Source organism: Zootermopsis nevadensis, unplaced genomic scaffold, assembly GCF_977971745.1.
Source record: "Zootermopsis nevadensis isolate Lab colony 2312 unplaced genomic scaffold, Znev_1.0 Znev_ptg000028l, whole genome shotgun sequence".
Classification (NCBI taxonomy): Eukaryota; Metazoa; Arthropoda; class Insecta; order Blattodea; family Termopsidae; genus Zootermopsis; species Zootermopsis nevadensis.
Window position 1 is genome coordinate 21,480,714 of NW_028259160.1, and position 23,311 is coordinate 21,504,024.

The 23,311-nt window shown below is 38.1% G+C and overlaps 1 protein-coding gene across 7 annotated transcripts in view; it reads right to left on the reverse strand.

Annotated features, from left to right (window-relative positions):
* The window catches only part of LOC110829644 (uncharacterized), a 531,721-nt gene that overhangs the window by 27,837 nt on the left and 480,573 nt on the right, over positions 1-23,311 (reverse strand). For 3 of the 7 annotated variants that reach the window (XM_087357233.1, XM_087357234.1, XM_087357230.1), the window contains one exon: positions 3,342-3,403. The exons of the other annotated variants lie outside the window; for them this stretch is intronic. The gene's annotated coding sequence lies outside the window, so the exon portion shown is untranslated. The remainder of the gene's footprint in view (positions 1-3,341; positions 3,404-23,311) is intronic. 7 annotated transcript variants of the gene reach the window in all.

Sequence of the window (23,311 nt, forward strand, 5' to 3'; positions counted from 1 at the left end):
CGTCACGACGTGTGCCTTCGTCATGACCCCGATCCACCATCTTTCTTCCCCTTGAACTGGCATCCAGAGCTGCTAAATCATTTACCGACCACGTTTTCGTAATTAATTACTTTGGCGTGCTGTTTGTCTGTTGAATATGAAGCCCACTATAAGTGGAGAATTGTACGACAAACCATGTGAACGGTAAAAGGCTTTAACACTCCAACTTCCTAATAACGTCTTATGACGAAATGCTACAAAGAACTTATTATTAATAAGGCAGTGAGATGGCCACGGTGGTCTAGCGGTTAGAACGCTGGCCTTGTAATCCTGGGGTCTCGGGTTCGAATTTATAACTTGTGTTGGGCAAGGCCGTGGTCTAGGCAACACGGAGTTTTCCTCCGTGGCATCCCAACAATTACTCCATTCACACACAAAAGAAGGCAATGGCAAACCACTTCTGGATCATCTGCCAAGAACGTATATGAACAGGTCCCAGTCCGAGAAAAGGATGGAAGGATCCTGTTCATATGGACCTGTCGTCAGACAGAACACTAAATAATAATAAGATGAGGTGGTCTAGCGGTTAGAACGCTGGCCTTGTAATCCTGGGGGTCTCGGGTTCGATTGCCGGCGGTGCCCGAATTTATAACTTGTGTTGGGCAAGGCCGTGGTCTAGGCAACACGGAGTTTTCCTCCGGGGGCTTCTTCCCCGGTTTCTCCGTGGCATCCCAACAATTACTCCATTCACACACAGAAGAAGGCAATGGCAAACCACTTCTGGATCATCTGCCAAGAACGTATATGAACAGGTCCCAGTCCGAGAAAAGGATGGAAGGATCCTGTTCATATGGACCTGTCCTCAGACAGAACACTAAATAAATAAAAATAAATGGCAGTGAGCAGAATTTGATGTCCAGCTTAGAGATGATTCTGGTCCATGAAAATCCTTAAAAAAAAATCTGACGACATTTTAAAAGTCTTCTGTTGCGTACGATACTCTAAAAAAATCAAATGACTTCAATCAGGCTACAAACGTATGTCTTGCCAACTTCTATAAAGCCGGCACGTATCAATGAACGTACGAACACGATCATCTACGTCATTAGCTTTAATTTGAGTTTGTGTTTAATTTTAACGACATTCAGGTAATCAAAAACAATTCGTAAAAAAAATATATCAGCATTTAATTCCAGCGCAAATTAGATAAAAGTGCGATATTCAAAATCCCCGAACATTTTACTAGTCATATCAACGTTCAGAGCAATCGTCTTGTTACGTTCTAAAATGTGTTCTGTGTAATATTTTCCGAAAACAGTAAAACGTGACTTAATTCTCTCTGGAATTAAAGCAAAACAAGATGGCCACTAAAGTTAATTCCAGTCGGTAAGTAAATATGGACCTTAAAGTTAATTTAAATCCAGTTAACTTCAGCACTCGTAAAAAAATGTTAGCCTGTAGATCGAGTTTCATTAAAATCCACTGCTAAACGTCTGTAAAAGGTTCAAAACGATGGTAACAAACTTCAAACATTGAAATTATGTAAAGTGAACAGAACTTTAAATTTAAAATAAAAAAACCGTGTATAAAATTGTGATAAGATCCACGAGATTATATATAAAACATAAAAACTTTAATCGGTCCCTTGAACAAAAGAGCATCGGTCTTTAAAATGAATCACGTTGAACAAATCCTACACATGAGAACACACAGACTCGAATTTATTACATAAATGTAAAGTTTACTGAGTAATGTAACCCTTAAAATTAACTAAATTAGACCAACATTATACCTGCTCGACAACATTTAATATATACGACCAAGATACGTAATTTGGCCGAAATCGGCTACGGGTGTACTCCAATTCTACTTGGTTTAGGTTTTCCTGGTAACCGCGCGCGCACTAGAAAAGTTGCGTGGTGCCTGGGGGGGGGGGGGGGGGGGTTCCCCATATCAAAAAGGTACAAAGAATTCAAGAAAATCTGTGTTTCCTGTGCTTTATTCGTAAAATGTTCTTCTGAGGGACGTTTACGTGTATCCGCTGTCAAACCGAACACTTGCAACTGCTGAATTACGTACAGAAAGCTACTGGTGTGATGGCGTAATGTAATTTATTAGTCCTTACAGCACGGCCTCCAGATGGCGGAGGGCGGACCGAGATAAAAGACCTACTAACACACATTGGAAGCTCCCCTCTACATCGCAACAAGACTGCAAAGTTCCGTAGTTGCCATGACATTGGACACAGAAGACCAACCCATTATTATTATTATTATTTTCCAAGAAATATATCGTGTGATGTTCCACAGAATACGACACTCGCTACCGTCACAGATGACAGAAAGCTAGACTGTTCTGTGATACCAACTGCGAGCTGGAAGCAATTGTTATTCTGTGAGTTTTATGTATAGTACATGCGGCCATGTTTCTTTTTTGTTTTTTAACTGAAAGTTAGGTTAGGTTATTTTCTTACGTTTTTAAATCGTGTTACGTGTTATTCTATTTTTATTTTTAAAACTTTGCTGTACTCGGCCTTGTTTGGCTGCGGAACTGAACACACAGTCAGCCGAATACAGTTATTATTAATGCATTAAATAGAGCAGAAACATCAGGGAATTAGAGCTTCGGTACTGGTCTCACCTTTCCGTGCTAAACCACGTCGTTTCGTAAACAAATAGCTTTGTAACCGAGACATAGTGACGATACCATAAATCACTTTGAACAAGTACCACTATTGACTGTAAAATTAATTCTAATACTGTATAGTTTATAAGGTAGTATATTTGCGTCATATTGTGAATTAGGTTAATATTTTAATATTTTCCGTCAAATCACAATTTTAATAAGATAATAAAATATAAAATATTTAAAATATCATTTCACGTTCCACATCGAATGATCGATTTACAAATTGGAACGTCTCTTACGACATGTTTCGGTTATATTAAACCGTCCTCAGGTATAAATTAGATTGTTAATTAAAAAACTCGAATTACAATCTTTACAATGTTATGCAGTTTATTGAAAATGTTCTTATCAGATTACTCTTATATATTAGAACGAAGGTATTGTTTTTTATATATGGCGTGGTTCATCTGATGTTCAATATTAGTCTGTAAAGTAATGATTTAAATAAGACATTAATAAATATGGAATAAATCGATCATTCGATGCGGAACGTGAAATGATATTTTAAATATTTTATATTTTATTATCTTATTATTAAAAATTGTGATTTGATGGAAAATATTAAAATATTAACTGTATAGTTTATGAGATTTTCTTGTAAATAACAAGTTTAAAACCCAATTTTTATTGACATCCAACACGCAGAATAAATAAAAATATATATATAACGCTACCTTTTGAAACGCTCGCAGCACGTCGTAGGTTAACTAGTCGCTACGACGACACGTATGCATACCTGCAACACACAATACAAGGAGTGTCAGAATATCACAATTCACGTTTGGTCCATATGTAAACGACAGTCATTACAAGGCGTTAGGAATCTCAAGGCAGACATGGGACGACATTGACATTCGACGACGCCAAATCAAATACATCTTATTCGTAACGAGTACAATTCGAAACCTTTTTCACAAGGAAAATGTATTCCGGGTGCGTTTTACAGGAAAGCAACGAGATATGAGACGGACTGGTAGATATAGACGTAGATGGAAAGGTATTAAAATGGATCTTTATGAAAGAGATTGTGAGAGAGTGGACCACTCCTCTTAATTTCTTCGTGAATAGACACCACGGTACGGACTGTGTCAACCTCTACAGGCCACAAATTGCAACACTTACTCTCTCCTTAGCTACAGTTTCGTTTATATAACACGTGATTTTTCTTTACTGTTGGAATAAAGTCCGCTCTTCGATCCTAACAACGGGTTTACTCGTGTTTTGGTGCAAAATTTCTCGCATGTGTACGTATAAAGTAAATGAAGTTCCCAATTACTTACAGCGAAGAGAATAAGAACTGTGCGCGCTCTTAAGACAAAGAACTGTAGCATTAATAAATATTTTTCCATTGTTCGATAGTTATCGATCGATGTTTGGCGCTGAAAAGGTGGATCGATTTTTATACAGGCCCACTTACCGACTTGTCTTCAATCGAAGTTTTTAAAAGAACTTAAGAAACTGTACAGGATCGAAAAATGACCTCCAAACTAGGGCATCTTACAACGTGAGAATCCGTTGCAGAAAGCTGTGTCTGTAAAACTCGAATTAGCAACGTGGAAGAACCACTCTCCATTATATAGTGGTTCTTCCACGTTGTTAATTCGAGTTTTGTTAGACACAAAAAGTTTGTGCTGCCGCCAACAGATGGCACCACATCCTACTGCACAGTCTGCTCATCTTCAAACAACATTTATTTAACTCGAACGTCTCACGGCGTAAAATCAATGCACTGGGTCTACCGCATGGAGAGACTAAAATGCCGAAAGGCTATTGGCGCAGGCGCGTGTATGGGACCTGCGTGGTAGAGACACGCTAAAACCCACTTCCTGCTTTACTTTCAGTCCGTGTGTCCGACGTGACCCAACCATCTGTCTTTCTCTGATTAAAGAAATGTGATTAAACATTAAGATTCTCGTCAAAGTCTTCCGTTTAACTCGAAAAAGATACATTAAAATAAAAATTTCTTTCAGATAAAGACTGATATAATCCCGTGAGCTATACGTGGTGTTTGTTCGCTAGATGGCAGCAGGCTACATGATCTACTAACAGAATCAGGGCTCACAAAATAAGACACGAACAAAATATAATCTTTGCTAAGATACACTCCAGTTCAATTTCCTAGCAAAGAACGCCTGTCAGGACACTACGAACTTGTGATAATGTAACAAACCTAAACGCCATGTTTATTCTTTATACCCCGAAGCTCGTGACCATAACTGTACACGTGTAGTTGCATATTACAATGCTACGTGCTGTATGATCAATCCCCTGCTACCGATATCAGTTAAGGTTTTTGGTTTCATTATATCCTCCGTTCTTTTCCTTTCTAAATTCCTCATTTTGAGTTGTCATGAGCATTATTTACGTGTAAACAGGGAATAATGTAGACGTGGCGTAACATGTAAGGTGCTGCGCCCTACCAAATACTTTGGAACCACGAGCAGCAGGCGAGCGAGCAGTTCCATGATCCAACAGCCTTTTTCAGCTTCAGAACATGAAACTAGGTGGCACATGAGGCAAGGCGAGATTACGTAACGAAAACAATTTCACTTTGATGGTTTTGGCGTCTTTCATTAGGCAACTGCCTGACATTTACATCTTCTTGGTGAAGTATCATTTTAATTATTATGAGCAATGCTAAACGGAAAAGTGTGTGGTGAAATGATAGTTTATTACGTAAGTGAAGGGCTAATATGCGACAGGATCACGAGATAAAATTATCTTCGACGCAGGATGAAACTTTTATCGGCTGAGCTGAAGACACGACTGGTTTGGATTATCACTTTCAGAGTCTACCAAAAAAAAAAAAAAAAAAAAAAAAAAAAAAAAAAAAAAAAAAAAAAAAAAAAAAAACACCTCAGCTACAATCAGACTCGTCTAACAAATTATCAGATTTTTATTTTTAAAAACCTAACGTTCGTTACCGCGTTTACAACACACTTATTTAACGTCCATTTAAATATCTTCCCATCTACGTCTTGGTCTGTCAAGTGACTCTTTCCTTCCATGTTTTCCGAATAAAATGCATAATTCAAAACAGACATCCCAGCCCACAGTTGCCTGATCCTCATTATCTAACTTTCCTCAGTTCAGTCCTGAAGATGTAAGTTGTATATTCCTCCGAAACCTTACGCGAGAACCCACAGACCTCGGCCCGCACTTCAAACCTTTCACGGAAACAGCAGGGGTGGCCAAACACCCGCGACACAGCCATTTAAAAAATCCCTGGCTGTGTTATAACCGTAGCGCGGATTCAGTAAGAGACTTAACGTTCATGTTACTTAAGTCTGATTCGGCACGTGATGGCCTTCGTTTTGTGTCCAAATTCTAAACGCCGATTCTAAATCAGTAAGAAATTCTTGAAGCGGACGCTCTCAGTTGTAAAGCCTCTATTCCAGGTGTGGGACGTCATCATACTGCCCTGAGTCCCCGGAAATTACATTGGTTTTAACTACACTTGTTCTAAGGATGATATTATAATGTTTCGTCCGAAAATATCACGGATTACAAGTTTCAGACACTGGATATTCTACGACAAGGATGTTACAAGCGATAATCTTGTATCAGTAAAAGTACAATGGCGCTGTTGTCGGTGTGGGACACCGTCATCTGTCTCTCTCTATCGCCTGCCAAGCGAAGTAGTGTCACAAGCAGCCAGCCTTTCCGTCCTGAAAGTGTGTCAGTCAGAACGTACACCACCGAGCAACAAAGAATGCATTCTTCCACAGACATTCAGCTTTTGTTCAGGCGTCCACAGGAAGCAACCAAATATCTTGCTCTACAAGATTAGAAAATGCACAAGACTTACAAGAAAAACAATTTGTAGTCTACAGATAAAGTTTCCTTGCGCGTATGCACCATACTAGTATGACGTCATAACCAGCTGACGAAAAGAGCATCGCTGAGGTAGAGTAGCCACCTGGTGATTGAAATCGAAACCACATCATCCGTCCTTACAGCAAGTCAATTTACCGACTGAGTTGCGCGTTTGAAACACAATTTCGGGTTTACGAAAACTCAAACGTTGCCTAGTTAAAATATTACCGCCATTTTATATTCGAATATGCTCCGGGTATAAACACGCGAGAGAAAAAAAAACGTAAGTTTTAAATGTCCGAATAATGAAATACGAAATCTTCACAGATTAAGAAATAAATTGAATTGTAAAGAATTGTACCACCGTTTTTGTCTGAGGGAAATTTTGAATCCCACGAATGCATTACTTCAATCTTGAATTTCTGGAAGAAAAAAAAAATTCCTCTGCGAGGCTTGGGTTACTTATCACGTGTTAGGTCTCAGTCAACTTCTTCGAAGAAATATAAGAGCCTTAACCTTGCACACTTTTCACAAGATCTGCATTTCATTGTGTTCAGACACGAATTGGCAGTGTCATATATCCTCCATCATCATCTCTGTTACGACGCCTTTTTCAAGATATATCTCGTAGCTTGTGGAATGGATCTGTAACAAAGTGCTCTAATTTTACGTCATAGCAGTCTGATTAAGTAACGTTTCTGCTACGTCATTGTCTCTGTAATAATCTATTAAGACGTCAGAAAAGAAGGCTAAAGAATTTCAGACGCTTGGTGATATTACGACATTTGTCCGATGAACTTTTATCCTATCATAAACTTTCTAAAAATTCCGTGCTATTTCCCTGATCTTAAAATTCAATGTATAAATCCTTGGACGTAAGCGTGTAAAATATTCAATATTCTGTCGCGTACAAATGCATGATTTTCCTGATCACTGTAACCTTGATATAATATAAATTAGGATGTTCTGTAAGGACTGGTTTATGAACAAATTTTATTTCCCTTCTGTGGATAAAATACGTCTGATTATTATTTTTTTTATAGCTTTGCTGGTTTCATAGCTTTATAACTTTTATCTGTTTACGTGTTTATACTGTGGGTTGATAAGGCACACTCGATAATTACAAATATAAATTATTATTCCCACTAAACCAATTAAGGAATTTTAAATTTTATCGTAAACAAAATCTTAAAATATCTTTCCTTCAAGATGGTGTTCAAACCTAGCAAATATTTTCAATATTTCTCATATAAACACTAACCACGGACGACAAGTTCTTAAGTGTTGCTTTAATCGCTTTACTTTTTAAAATCCCTTAATGCAGGATTTATCCTTGTGACTAAACAGAACCGTGCAAGATTTAAAACTTTAGACGCGTCTAATACTAAGTTCAGAAACCGACGTTTCGGAGCTACTGTCACGGACACTGTTCACTGATGATGGAAACAGATCTAGCCTCCGAAACGTTGGTTTCTGGACTTACTGAACTGAGTTAAGTAGGATTCGACTTTTTCACGCCGGTGAGTCAGAAGATGTCTTCTCAGTTGTTACGCCGAATAGTCTGGTAGAAGTTTATCGACGTTTCAGAGGTCATTGCTGCCTCTATCATCATTGCCCTGGTGACGGAGATAGCCAAAACTGCCTGAATAATTACAGATTCAGTTCCGACCGCAAACAAAACACAACGCCTGTCCATTATAAAAACAAAAAGTTTATCGCAAAATCCAACTTTCATCCATTTCATATTCACATCTGAGATGTTATGACTCTTATTTTGTAGACAGGAGTGAGTTCTATTGTCAAATGAGATTATTAAATCGTCAGTTTTCTATGAGCACGTCTGCATTGTCCGTAAGTCGAGGAGTCCTTTAAAACAAACTAGTTCTTAGCGCATCCTTCGCGAAATATATCCTTGTCATATTACATTTGGGCGCCTGTAGACACCGGATGCTGCTGATCTCAACAAATGAAGACAGAGTGACGCAATGTATAATTTAGAAAACATATTTCTTGTTTATAAACCTCAGGACAGATTTTGGTAAGATCTCATTGTTTTGAATTCACCTGAACAAAAAAAAAATACGTATTTTTCAAAGATATTACCATTCTAAATCATATCAGAACACTAAATTTACGTAGCTGTTCTGTCGCCGCCATCTTACTGATAACATTAAGTTAAATTTTAGGTTGGAATAATCTTTCATACTAGATTTCGTCAAAACTGGTTAACATATTCAGGGACCCGTGGGGCACACAGCATGGTGGTCTCGTAAACCTTCCTTCTTCCTCTGAAGTTGTTCCTCGTTTGTTGTGTGCGAAAGAATCAAAAGTGATCCATCAGCCCCGAATAGATCAACCTTAGACGTTGCTATGTGTGTGAGGGGAAATTTCCAGGAGTTGTTTTTATTACTTACAGATGTCTCAGAGGTCATGGTCAGTGATAAGATAAGAATATAATCTTTCGCTGTGCTCTGTACACAGCTTAAAATCTTCTGCAGAATTTCTGCCCACGAGATATCCAGATATTATTAATAATTTACCTTCATTAATCGTTGTCATCAAATACTTTGACGCTTATAAAATTTCTATACTCAAGATTAGATTCTTTACGTGCCTTCGGAACACCAATCAGACCTTAGAATATCCTGCCTGAATAAATAACAATGCAATAGGTATTCACAGTTTGTTACGTTACGTAAACGCGAATGATTGATGACTTCCGGGTTTCGAACTACGGACTTTTTGTGACGAGGCACACGATACAGACTCCTCTTGAAATTTCCCTACGATGTGGGATACAGCAGTTTTCCTATTACGTTACACGCATTAATAATATTCATCCTATATAAAGTGTTAATTATTTATTTATATTCTTTATTTTATATATAAATTCATGTAAGATTTCGTTCTTGAGTAAACAATCTCAAAACTTTGCCCCAAAAATTGTTCCGAAATTCAAACCGTATGATATTTAACAAAACAATATTAAAATTACTGTGATAATAATTAAAGTATAAAATTAATAATGACCTGAAACAAAAGTTTGAAAGCTCTTTGCATTTCTAGGGAGAATATCAGTTACACTCTTGAATTTAAATAAAAAAAACAAAACAATTTCGCGTACTGTCCACGACGTTATTATTAACTTTCTTCGTGCTCGACAAAAGATACGAACGGACCGCGGCAAACTATTATTTTCACAGCGTATTTAAATTCAGAAACGTGTGTTTGAACTTTCCTGGGAACACTAATCAAACGAGATATTAACACAATTTTAACAATAAAGGAGAAGTAGATATATACAAGCTTCAGTGATATTGAAAGAGATTATAAATTAAAGTAGGTATATGCCACGTTAATTACACAATTAAAAAAATAATTAAATTAAAAATTACGAGTACGAATAATTCGAAAGGTGTTAAGCACAACAACGCTTATGTGTGTTCACAGATTTTGTACTCAGACATCAAATGTTATGAGATGATAATGTTGCGTCATATTGTGATGATTATAATTGTTTAATTTTAACCGTCTAATCACAATAAAATATTTTATTAAATATTAAAATATTATTACTACAATTAACATTTAATATTTAAAATATATTAAAATGATGCTCTTTCTATCGAAATGTTCGATTTACAAGATGATGCTCTAATTGTAAATCGAACATTTCGATAGAAAGAGCATCATTTTAATATATTTTAAATATTTTAAATATTAAGTGTTAATTGTAGTAATAATATTTTAATATTTAATAAAATATTTTATTGTGATTAGACGGTTAAAATTAAACAATCAAATGTTATTTCGTCCGGGTAAAATTCGATTTAAAAAAATGTGGGCTATACGTACGATATAAATCAGTTCGTTAATTCGTACTTTCTTAATTTATTTAACTTTGTCTGGCATGACGCATATTTTAAGATGGTGACGGAACAGGGTTATAATACGTCTTCATCTAAATCAAAAGTCCTGATTTATCGACAAGTATAAAATTCAGTCAGTCTCTTGTACAGGGTGTTCAAAAGTCATACAACACATAAGTTTGTTTGGTCGTTGCAAATTCGACTGGATTAATCAACACACAACATTGTTGAACGCCGTGGACATTCCCAACACTTAATAAAACAATTTTTGACTGCTTTCTGGTTTCAATGCAATTCATGATTTGACAAACGGAATATGTACCAGGGATGAATTTACAAACATCCTCTGTACAACAAGAAAATATAACTGGTCCAGGAAGTTTATGGAGAGACATACTTTCAAAGTGGTCATATATCGATGTAAAATATAAAAAAAAAAATATAAAAGACACAAAGTTTTTGAAAAAAATAACATTTTTTATTCCGTCCCATGCGCGGATACAGGGTTCATGCACGCCCGAACAAATTTCAATTCAGTACGAAAGAACTCGGGCAAAGTTTATTACGCCACGTGAACAGCGAAACAGCAATGACAGACCCCCCTATGAGATTAAGTTTCTGGCATTAGTTGGCCGCTATGTGTGTCACGACAATGGCAGACCTGAAACACGGAAGCTTTCGTAGCTGCAGGAATGCCAAATCGTTCCTGTCTCGAACTGTCAACTACGGCACGTCACACCGACCCACTGGCGCATGCGCAGTGCTAGTGAGCTGGGAGCTCACAGATCGGAAATACTGCAGATTACAACTGTGCAAACTAGAGAGAACTTTTTTTTGCGATAGTCGCAGATTAATAAGCAGATACAATGTAAGAAACACAACAATGATAACCTGACGTACTCTATAAATAACCAACTCCTTGGACCAAGCCAACACTCGGTCGGCTGGCTATTCGAGAAATTTCACGCCTTTAAATAAGTCATAAGGTTCATTACCGTGTTTACTAGAGCCAGAAAATGGTCCTTAGCCTGGACCATGTGAATATAATCCACACGTTTCAGCAGAATATAAGTCTTAAGGTTCATTACCGTGTTTACTAGAGCCAGAAAATGGTCCTTAGCCTGGAACATATGAATATAATACACACGTTTCAGCAGAATATAAGACTTAAGGTTCATTACCGTGTTTACTAGAGCCAGAAAATGGTCCTTAGCCTGGACCATATGAATATAATACACACGTTTCAGCAGAATATGTCTTAAGGTTCATTACCGTGTTTACTAGAGCCAGAAAATGGTCCTTAGCCTGGACCATATGAATATAATCCACACGTTTCAGCAGAATAAGTCATAAGGTTCATTACCGTGTTTACTAGAGCCAGAAAATGGTCCTTAGCCTGGACCATGTGAATATAATCCACACTTTTCAGCAGAATATAAGTCTTAAGGTTCATTACCGTGTTTACTAGAGCCAGAAAATGGTCCTTAGCCTGGACCATATGAATATAATCCACACTTTTCAGCAGACTATATGTCTTAAGGTTCATTTTTACCTCTCGAGATTTATAAGCTAAAATTATTGTGAAACAATGTTTATAGACATTTTGTCTTTTAAAAATTAAAATAATTTCCTTATATTTTATTGGTCGTATATTAAAAATTAAACATATTTTTTCCGATCCATTTCAGTCTCTGATTCATGACTTCCAAGAAAAATTATCTGTACCCCATATTTTAAATACACCGCCTAAAAACTAAAAATTGAAAAATATATTTTATTTGTACGAAATACGAGGTTAAGTGTTCCACAATTCATAACCGCGTCGCTTTTCAAGGACGCTCCTTCGGTTTACGTCGTTCTAGGCACTAAGTAATCGCCTTTCACATTTCGATACAATGACTTTCAGATCGTAGATCTATCTAGAAAGCATCACGAATAAGTGCATTTGAAATACAGTCAACTCTCGCTTTAAGAACTAGTTCCGTTCCAAGACGTTGTTCCTTACGTGTATCTCGCATTCCCGAGCTTTTACGATATTATTATATATATATTATACTATTATATATTATAATAGGGGTAATCCTCGATTTATTTCCCCACGAGAAAACATTCTACACGGCGTGGCATCTAAACCAATGATTTTTTCACTGGCTAAATTAGTTTTATTAACCAAGAACAGTTCAGTATAATTATCATACAATAATTTCCCGATAATTATCGTAATAAATACATTTTTTAAAAGTTTATTTATTTAAATCTTACATTTATGTTCGCTATATGTTTGGCATTTCATTTGATAAGGAACTCTATCTATTGGCGACTTTAAGAAATTTTGAATGAATTGTGACGTTCGTAAATCGAACGTTCGTAAACTGAGAGTTTCGTGTATAGCAAATATTTTTTAAAAAAAATTACGCTTATCATTAAAACTAGCACTGAAGTCTGAACTAGACTTTAAAAAGGCAACGAAAAGAATAGGAAATAACCCGCACAACCATTTCTTAACATTTCCAGCAAGGCCTAAACACGTATTTCTTTGAGATTTATTTTAATGTTAGTTATTATAGAAGTTAATTTATCAAATGTATGTTTGTATATACGCATGAAACATACACGAACTCGGTTAGAATTCATGACAAACTTTCAGTTATTGCAAATATTTATTTTCAATAGCTGATTTCCGAGAAACAAGGAAATATATTTCAAAATTCACTGCCATCTGGATTCCTAAGACGCCGTGGCTTGCTGGATAGGCTAAATCATCCAGCATTCCTTATTAAATCTGTCCGCGCATGCGCGGACAGTTTACATGGTAAAAAAAACTAAAAAAATATACATAATTAATGACAGATGGCTCTGTGGTAGCTCACAGCTGTTCAGCGCGAGTGGCGATTGTATTAAAACCTGTACATGTTCCTATATTGTGAAAATAATTACTGTACCGAAAATGTTTCTGTTTGTTATTTCGAAAACTTATTACCTACATTCATATTAAGTGTCGCTACCATCTCAGGCGTTAATTCGTCTGCGATGTTGGTATTATCCAACTTCACGACAAGGGAAACCTCTCCAATAGCTAAAAGCCCATACCAAATTTTATCAAAATCTATCTATTGGTTCTCGAGTTCCCAAGACTCTTTTCGACGAATTTGACAGTTGTGATTTATTTAACGACGCTGACAATAGTTTAGAGCAGTGGAATTCAACCTTTTTTGTTCGCGTACCCCCAGATATAATTTCTCTTCAACTTTGTACCCCCAAAGTTGTTGGTGTATAATTCAAGTTATACATAGTATATAATCTACATATAAAATAAATTAAATAAATTACATTACTGATTATTCAGTGTTTATCATAAAATAATTTTTTTTTTTAAATTTCACGTACCACCTAAGATGTCTTCGCGTACCCCAGGTTGAATACCACTGGTTTAGACTACAAAACCTCGAATTACAGGATAAACAATTAACTGGAAGGGACACAGAAGGAAGTGGTTCATGGCCCATCCCAGAATCTTCCTGGAATAACATGGGGAAACCCAATGTCAAAACATTTTTCGGGCCAAGATTCGAACCTGGGACCTCAGGACTGCAAAACACTCCGTCATGACATTCGGTATAGGACTAGTTCGATACTCAAGTGATGTCTCACTAAAGCAATGTCCTTACAGATTTCCTTTGCCATGTTTTTGCGAGCGGGTGTTCGAGAGGGGAAGGGAGGGGAGGGGGGGACAAGGACGTACACCTGCCCGATCTCCTTTCATTTCCAAGTCCAACCTGAGCACAGCACACAGCTCCCTACGAAATGTTGCCAGCTTTAATGCAATCACGAATTGCACTGGCGGTCTAATGTAGCCCACGAGTCAGTCAGCGTTCAACAGTAGCCAAGATATGCTTCGAGCGGACAGAGCGATATTTCTAAACCCTTTCCAATCTGCAGTTAATAATTATCCTAACTGCATACGACCTGCGAGCACGGACAAGCTGTCATGCGCCTTTAAAACTTACACCAGGTTCGTAATTTCTTACTGCCCGAGATTCAAACCGGACACCCCCGGAACAAAATCCGAGACATTTTATTCTCGGTGGGAAACGAGTGATATTGTCACACGTGACCAACAAAACACGAAGACTATATAAACAGTTATGTGACAACTTCAATAAAACTAGTCGGAAACCGCTTTCACATTCAACCACGATTAATTCAACAGAGTAGGTACCTTAAGACGGAGACAGAGCCCCATCTCCGAAACGTCGTTCAATTTTATTAGACGATGGAAAATATCCAAAGAACCATTTATTTAAATAACTCACCATCGTCACGAAATTTTAGAATTTAAACGAATATTTGTTCAAATGTGAACTCTTAAAAATTTGAACAGAAAAAACAATTATATAAACAGCTGTTCACATAGATTTTAATACCGATTAGAAAAAAAAACAGCAGAAGGCCAACCGGCCGACGAGATGATTTAACGTCTGGGCACTGCCATGACATCTGCGGGGTTGATGACGTAATTCGGTAACAAACTGTCATGGCTTACGTTCACAGACGCACATTCTGTATCGATAATTATATCGATAATCATATCGATTATATCGATAATCATATCGATTATATCGATAATCATATCGATTATATCGATATTCGGGTATGATTGTTCACCGACCTCCCCTCAAAGGGGCCCCTAAGATTGTCTAAGTCTCAGAACTTTGGAATAATCATAAACCATAAAAGTAATAAGCGTTTTGTCCTTAGTAAAAGAACGTGTTTCCTCGCTGTAGAAAGAAATGTGGAATATTTCACAGCTGACAAGGAATTAGGCGTACAAACTATCGCGTATATATATATATATATGGCACAGACGCACATGTCTTGACTCACGTACAGCTGCTCGCTTGCCTGTTGTAACTTGGTTCTGCCTCGCTAGCTTTCTCCTGACTGTAGTTACACGGCGTACAATTTTCTACATTGCGTTCGTGTAACCTGAAAAAAAAACACTCGTCCCCAATAACACGGCTGTGTGTTCAAGTTTCAAACGGAGCCACAACATGAAGGCGTAGTACAGTGACCAGCTCGGAAATGGCCCAGACATTAGATAGAATTATAAAAGCCTCCAAGAGACAGTTCTTAATATCACTGACGAATAGTTAGGTACTTATTCGACAGGAGGAGGCTGTTTGAGCGCAGAGGGGCCATCGGACAAATCCTTTGAACACGTCGGGGATCGAACCCCGGTCGTCCAGTCCACACAGTTTTGGCTCCCCATAATTAGGAAACAAAACACGACTGATATATTTTGTTACTAAGTTAATTGTACTTATAGGAAAATCGTCTATTTCGACGATTTCGTTTTCGAACTTATTTCGGGAAGTTCCCAAGGAAAACCTAGAGGAAGGTCATAGTGCATATATATATATATATATATATATATATATATATATATATATATATATATACACACACAAAGATTTCAGCAAATTCCTCCGAAGTAACACGTAAAAAACATGTGAATTGAATAAAAATTTACTTGGATATTATCCATCGTCTAGTAAATATAAAACGTAAAAACGTAAAACGACGTTTCGGAGATGGGACTCTTATCTCCGTCTTCAGGTATCGTCCGGAAGATAGGGATTAGCTCTTATCTAGTGGGCCCAACTGTGTAGGAACCTGAAGACGGAGATAAGAGTCCCATCTCCGAAACGTCGTTTTACGTTTTATATTTACTAGACGATGGATAATATCCAAGGAAAAAGTCCGGAGATAGGGATTAGCTCTATCTAGTGGGCCCAACTGTGTAGGAACCTCAAGACGGAGATAGAGTCCCATCTCCGAAACGTCGTTTTTACGTTTTATATTTACTAGACGATGGATAATATCCAAGGAAAAAGTCCGGAGATAGGGATTAGCTCTATCTAGTGGGCCCAACTGTGTAGAAACCTGAAGACGGAGATAAGAGTCCCATCTCCGAAACGTCGTTTTACGTTTTATATTTACTAGACGATGGATAATTTCCAAGTAAATTTTTATTCAATTGACTCTTCACCATCGTCAAGAAGTTTTAGATTTGATATGGAAAACATGTGGAAACCTTTCACCAATACAGGTTATAAAAAAACATTAATAAATTCGATTCCTGGTCATTCTTTTGACGGACTCAATGTTTTAGCGGCCCAGTGATAGAGTAACGTAGCTGACAGACATAAATAAATAATAACAAGACATGATGTGTGTGGAGTACTCAATACACAGATCATTAGGAACTCAGACAACAAAAGATCTGGAACTTGCACGTACAAAAGTTGGCACGTAGGCAGAACAGTGAAATCAACACGTACAAACAGATACGTTCAGGCAAATAAAGTCAGACATCACGACTTTAAAACACAAGATAACATTTCCTTACTGATTGATGAACAAATTCCATCGGACAGAAATGCAGTACGAAAATAAATTAAAATATAAAAATTTAAATTTAGAAATTAAACGAAAAATAACATGAAACGATTTGTCACGAAACAATCATGAAATAATTCAATAGATTCTCTACATAAAAAAAAACATATTCGAAACAAAACACAGTTATCAAAGCGCTACGATCATAAACTTGAACCCTGAAACATTGGGGGCCCACCAAAGGCTCAAAAATTTTCAGTACCACGAAAACGTACGAAGGAATAAATAATCAGTGGATTAATCTGGCTCACATGTGTCCAATTGGGGATCTACGATGATGTGATGATGATAATAATAATGCCTCCAAACACATAAAACGTTCCATACGCCCACTAAAACAGTTTCGCGTTGCAATTCATGGTACATAAGAGGACGTCAGGACACGTTCCATGTTTTTAAAACACGCAGGTGTGTAAATGTGACAACTAGCGCCACAGCGGCCCTGGGCGCAGACGTCAGCCAACTTGTTGATGCTTCGTTCTATAAATACAAACACCAAACGCAGTATATGACCTTGTTCTATGTACGGAAAGCGACTGAGTCAGTTAGAACCCTTGCGTGCAACATCCAGGAAGTCGAATTCTGCCCACACCACGGTAATCACTCTGTCGAGTCTCATGTCATTATACGGTCGTCTTGACACATCGCGCGGAAACACAGAGCGACGTGCCCTGTCTGATTCCCTTCCCGAATCTCGTTCTGATTTCACAGCCTGTGACAGTGGCTAGAGGAAAAAAAAAATTCCTCTGCCGCCGTCAGGGATCGAACCCTGGACGTCCAGAGACATCGTCCCTAATTTTTTTAATTTCCCATCATATTCTATATGTCGTAACATATAAATAAGAAAGACAAATTTCTAGATTTTGGCAGAAATCCCGTAGCTGTACTCCAGTAGATCACGTTAAGATAAGGGTGTTTGTTGGAATGAACTCCAGATTCATTTTGATGCGTGAGAATCATTAACGTGTTTCTTTTGTTTATGAAACCTGTTTAAGCCACTGTTACCGACAGATAGACAACGATTCTTAAACTGGTAAAGGCCCCAAGACCCACTGTCACTTCGTAACAGACCCCATCTTTTCTAAAAATAGAATAATTTCCCTTCTCTACATCAAAAACATGTCTCTTTTGCGCGAGTCTATGGAACCGGTTGTGCAAGAGTGACACATAATCCGTTCAACACACACAAGACAACCGGCTATTCAGTTTTCATACAACACTTAAAATATGACGAGACATTATTCCATCTACTTTGCATATTCTACTGGAATAAGATCTTTAAAACATTTGTTTTTAAAGCAAACATAAATTCCTTTCGAATGTCCTGAATCGATTGGTATGTTTCAACAATGGCCAGTGGTTACTTATTCAGCCGGTGACTGCGCTGAAAGTTCCTAGCTCATAACTAAACGACGAGCGCGTTCCGTTCAATGCATAGTTCCGTTTCTCGCCACGTAACTGGCATCAAATCCCTGCGCGTATTATTTCGACGAAGGCTAATGGTAACGTGTCGAGAGACGACGAATCATTCATTAATTAGGATTTGAGGTTTTCATGCACCAATCACATAAACTATTGCCATGGTAGGTGGAAGGGCGAGATAGTGGGGAAACAACATACAGTGGTGCCAGATGTAGCATTGCTGGATTCCACAACACTACGCAAAGAACATGTAAGAATTGGCAACAACGCAGTGAAGCTACCGATCCTTATACCACGGGGTTTCTTAACAGACTGAGGTCTAGCTGCTTATCAGCAGACCTCCTTTGCGCTGATTGGTCACTCACAAAGAGCAGAACTCGAGCTGAAAAAGATAATAGGACGAAGGACCTCAGAAACGTTTGTAAACTTCTATGATACTACACGGCGGTACAACCCAGAAGACAGCCATATTAGGACTCACCGCCATTAAAATATAAAATCCTATCCATTTACTCGGTCTATGTTGCCGGTACAAAACAACGCGCGGGCTACTCAACATGAACCAAACTGTCCACTTTCAAAAACGAAAACTGGACCCGTGAGTGTCTCCAATTTAAACACAGGCCTGCCACCATCTCTGGTTTGTTCTCTCTGCATGATCCAGCGATGTGTAAATATTTTTTTTCTCCCCGATAAACACCGAAAAAAAAAATATTCAGTCTGGTTTAGATTAGATAACGGGAAGGAAACACTTCATTCACAAAGGGGCGAGGGGCCTGTCGCACCAATACTTGAAACCTAAATCGACGTTCAAATGCAATGAATCCAGCTGCTTCTTGAATAATCTGTGAAGATAAGAATATGACCAGGTGTTTCCACCGCGAAATTCACTACAAACACATCTGCCAAGGTCACGTAAACCAAATTATTACCTACGTCACGTCTTTCCTGAGAACCCTAACAGTCGCTCAGCCCACTCAAAAAGAAATTCCCAAAATCTTGTAGAACCCTAAGGTTCTTCACCGTGATCACATGAGCCCGCCACTGGTCCCTATCCTCAGCCAGTTGAATCCAGTCCATAGCAATCCATCCCACCTCTCCTAGATCCATTTTAATATCATCCTCGCGCTTACGTCTTCCATCTTCCCTTCTGGTGTGCTCACCAAATCCCTAATATGCATTCCTCACCACCCATGCATGCTAAATGCCCTGCCCATCTCATCCTCCTTGATTTGATCAGTCTAAATTATATTTTGGGATGATTATAACTTATGAATCTACTAATTATTTAAATTTCTCCAGCCTCTCAGTACTTCATCTCTCTTAGGTCCAAATATTCTCCTCAAACACCCTCAATCTACGTTCCTGTCATTTTGTCAGAGACCAAGTTTCACACCCATACAAAACTACAGGCAAAATTATAATTTATTGTTTATATTAATCTTCACGTTTTTAGAAATCAGACGAAAACACAAAAGGATCTGAACTGAACAGTAGCAATCATTACCCCAATTCAGTCTACTCTTAATTTAATCATGAATCAAATTTTCATTTGTTACTGCAGATCCCAAATTATCTGAATTTCCCACATTTTCAAAACGTCCATTAGCTATAAAAGCTTTTTTTTTTTTTTATAAAAACACTACATAATAAAGCCAAAATCTCTATACAAAACAGTTTCTTCTTTCAATTGCAACTGAAAATAATTGTATCGCCTAGACAACCAACCGTGTGAGACTAGAATTAAAATCCATCACCGCGGATTAATACTTCTGTCCTATCTCGCACTACATTTTAAATGGGAGCAAACCGCCCTGAAAACATTCGAATCACGCAACAAGTGGAGCGGCCTAACGGCGTGGTTCGTAACGAAAATTATTCACATATCTTAATGGCTCCCGCTATGGTCTCAGCGTAATTTCTCACATAACCTAAATCTAAGGAAAACTTCAACGTTCCCAGATCAATCCGCTTCGAATGTTCTAAGTGTTCTGTTTCGTCAAAATCTTCGATTTCCATCTTCAGGGTCACTGTGTGAGAAAAGGATGGATCTTAAAACTTCATATTCTGTAGATCTGGAACTCGGGCTGTAGGTTTGAGGTTAAAGGCGTGTGTATGTTGAGTAATATCGTAAGTCCCCTCCACGCTAACACGTCACACAAACGTAATAACAAAAAAATAAACAGTCGAAAGTAGAATCTAGAGTAGTTCAGGGTGCAATAGCCAGAGGGCTACGTCTACAAGACTAACTTGGCTTTCAGAGTCAAGACCTTCGACATCTGCGTGTGGGGTTTTCATGTTGACATCCTGAGCTACACAGCTCTGAGGCTCGTCTCTCTGTGATTGGCTGTCGCTATGACACCTTTTTCATTCTCATATCAAGAACATTTGGGGGCGAAGTAACATTATGTTTCAGAAGCTCACTGAAAATAGCACGAACCACAACTGAATGATTTTTAAGCTCTTATAAATTTTAACGATGTAAATTATATACAGTCTCGCGTTCATTAGCTCCACGGACCAGAGTAGCTCCTGACAAGCTGACAGACGCTCTCAACACGTCAAGACATCCGGCCATCTTTTATTAAATCAGAATTTTCATAAATGAATTCACAATATCCTTTACTAAAACTTATACTTGGTAAAAATTAATCCAATCCACGCCTTCATATCGTATTTCCTTACTATTTTCGCATCTAGGTTTAGGTCTCCCAAGTGATCTCTTCCCTTAGGTCATCGGAACACGTAAACTTCTGTAGAGGTCGCGCGATGTTTCAGCCGAGAGAGGGGAGTTCAGTAGTAGTGGGGGTCGCGCCGACCTAAACACAGCTAGAGCTACAAACCAACTGAAGCTGACACCCCTCTAGCGCGTGCTTTGGACGAGTCCATCTCACACGACCAAAAAAATCAGTCCTTTGCGCAAGCGCGAGAACTTTTTCTCGCGCGACCTCTACGCATTTGTCTTCTGAAAGTAATTTATCGTGAAAAATATTAACAGAAGTCTTTTAAAATATAAATACACAAATTTCAGTCTCACCCCCCCCCCCTCAAATACCAGCTATTGAACTGAACCTCTATAGTTTATTCCAAGGCCTGATCAAATAAGCTACCCTCGTTTGCACACTTCCTGTCCCACTATCAATCATCCAGTTTTGTGGCATCAAGGCAAGCATGTCTCCACTATCAAAGTCAAACTTATTTTTCGTTTCGAAGGAAACTCTTCAAGGTTTTTGTAAAGAAATAATTGTAAACCCGTACAGAAATCGCTTCTGTTTTTTCCAATAGCAGACAAATATTTAAATATTACATTTTGGAAGACCTTGAGGAAATCTGTGCCATCTATTTTGAACCTCGGCACATAGTAACCCTCAATTATGCTGACTAATTTATAACACTGCCTTAAACGACACAATTTTATGTATAATTAATTCATCAGTTGGATCTTGAACAAATGCGACAACGAATTTAAGCTCTAACAACTAAACTAAGTATAGTTAGAATTGTGGGTCTGAACGAGATGGCCTTATGGGAAATTCGGGGTTAGGTGAACAGATTCTGTAACCACGCGTCAGACCTTAGACCCCTAAATCTTGAGCTGGACACGTGAAAACAATACGTAATATCTGACCTATTTCCAAAACTTCATCCAACATTTTGTTTCAATGTTAAATAAATTATTTTCCACAATCAGTAAGGATTGTGACGCAGGGAATCATGACCTGATCGTATATAATCTTCGTTTTCCGGATACTGGATAAGAAATTGGAAGAATGTGACAGTACATCAGCTATTTTAAGTGAATAAAAATTTTCTTGGATATTATCCATCGTCTAGTAAATATAAAACGTAAAACGACGTTTCGGAGATGGGACTCTATCTCCGTCTTCAGGTTCCTACACAGTTGGGCCCACTAGATAGAGCTAATCCCTATCTCCGGAGACAGGGATAAATATAAAACGTAAAACGACGTTTCGGAGATGAAACTCTATCTCCGTCTTCAGGTTCCTACACAGTTGGGCCCACTAGATAGAGCTAATCCCTATCTCCGGACCTAGTAAATATAAATCGTAAAACGACGTTTCGGAGATGTTACTCTATCTCCGTCTTCAGGTTCCTACACAGTTGGGCCCACTAGATAGAGCTAATCCCTATCTCCGGATATAGGGATTAGCTCTATCTAGTGGGCCCAACTGTGTAGGAACCTGAAGACGGAGATAGAGTCCCATCTCCGAAACGTCGTTTTACGTTTTATATTTACTAGACGATGGATAATATCCAAGGAAAACGTCCGGATATAGGGATTAGCTCTATCTAGTGGGCCCAACTGTGTAGGAACCTGAAGACGGAGATAGAGTCCCATCTCCGAAACGTCGTTTTACGTTTTATATTTACTAGACGATGGATAATATCCAAGGAAAACGTCCGGATATAGGGATTAGCTCTATCTAGTGGGCCCAACTGTGTAGGAACCTGAAGACGGAGATAGAGTCCCATCTCCGAAACGTCGTTTTACGTTTTATATTTACTAGACGATGGATAATATCCAAGGAAAACGTCCGGATATAGGGATTAGCTCTATCTAGTGGGCCCAACTGTGTAGGAACCTGAAGACGGAGATAGAGTCCCATCTCCGAAACGTCGTTTTACGTTTTATATTTACTAGACGATGGATAATATCCAAGGAAAACGTCCGGATATAGGGATTAGCTCTATCTAGTGGGCCCAACTGTGTAGGAACCTGAAGACGGAGATAGAGTCCCATCTCCGAAACGTCATTTTATGTTTTATTACTAGACGATGGATAATATCCAAGTAAATTTTTATTCAATTGACTCTTCACCATCGTCAAGAAGTTTTAGATTAAGCTATTTTAAGCCTTGAAGGTATCGTTTCAGTCCGGAAAAATCGTTCTCATTGAATTCAGAGCACCAATGAAAGAATTTAAAATTAAAACGTGCTCAAATGAAACCTGCAATAAAATATTTGTCCAACGCTGAATGGTTTGGGGGGAGAGAGAATATTTTATCAACATTTATATTCAACTTTGCTTTAGAAAATGATATCTTGAAGATTCAAGA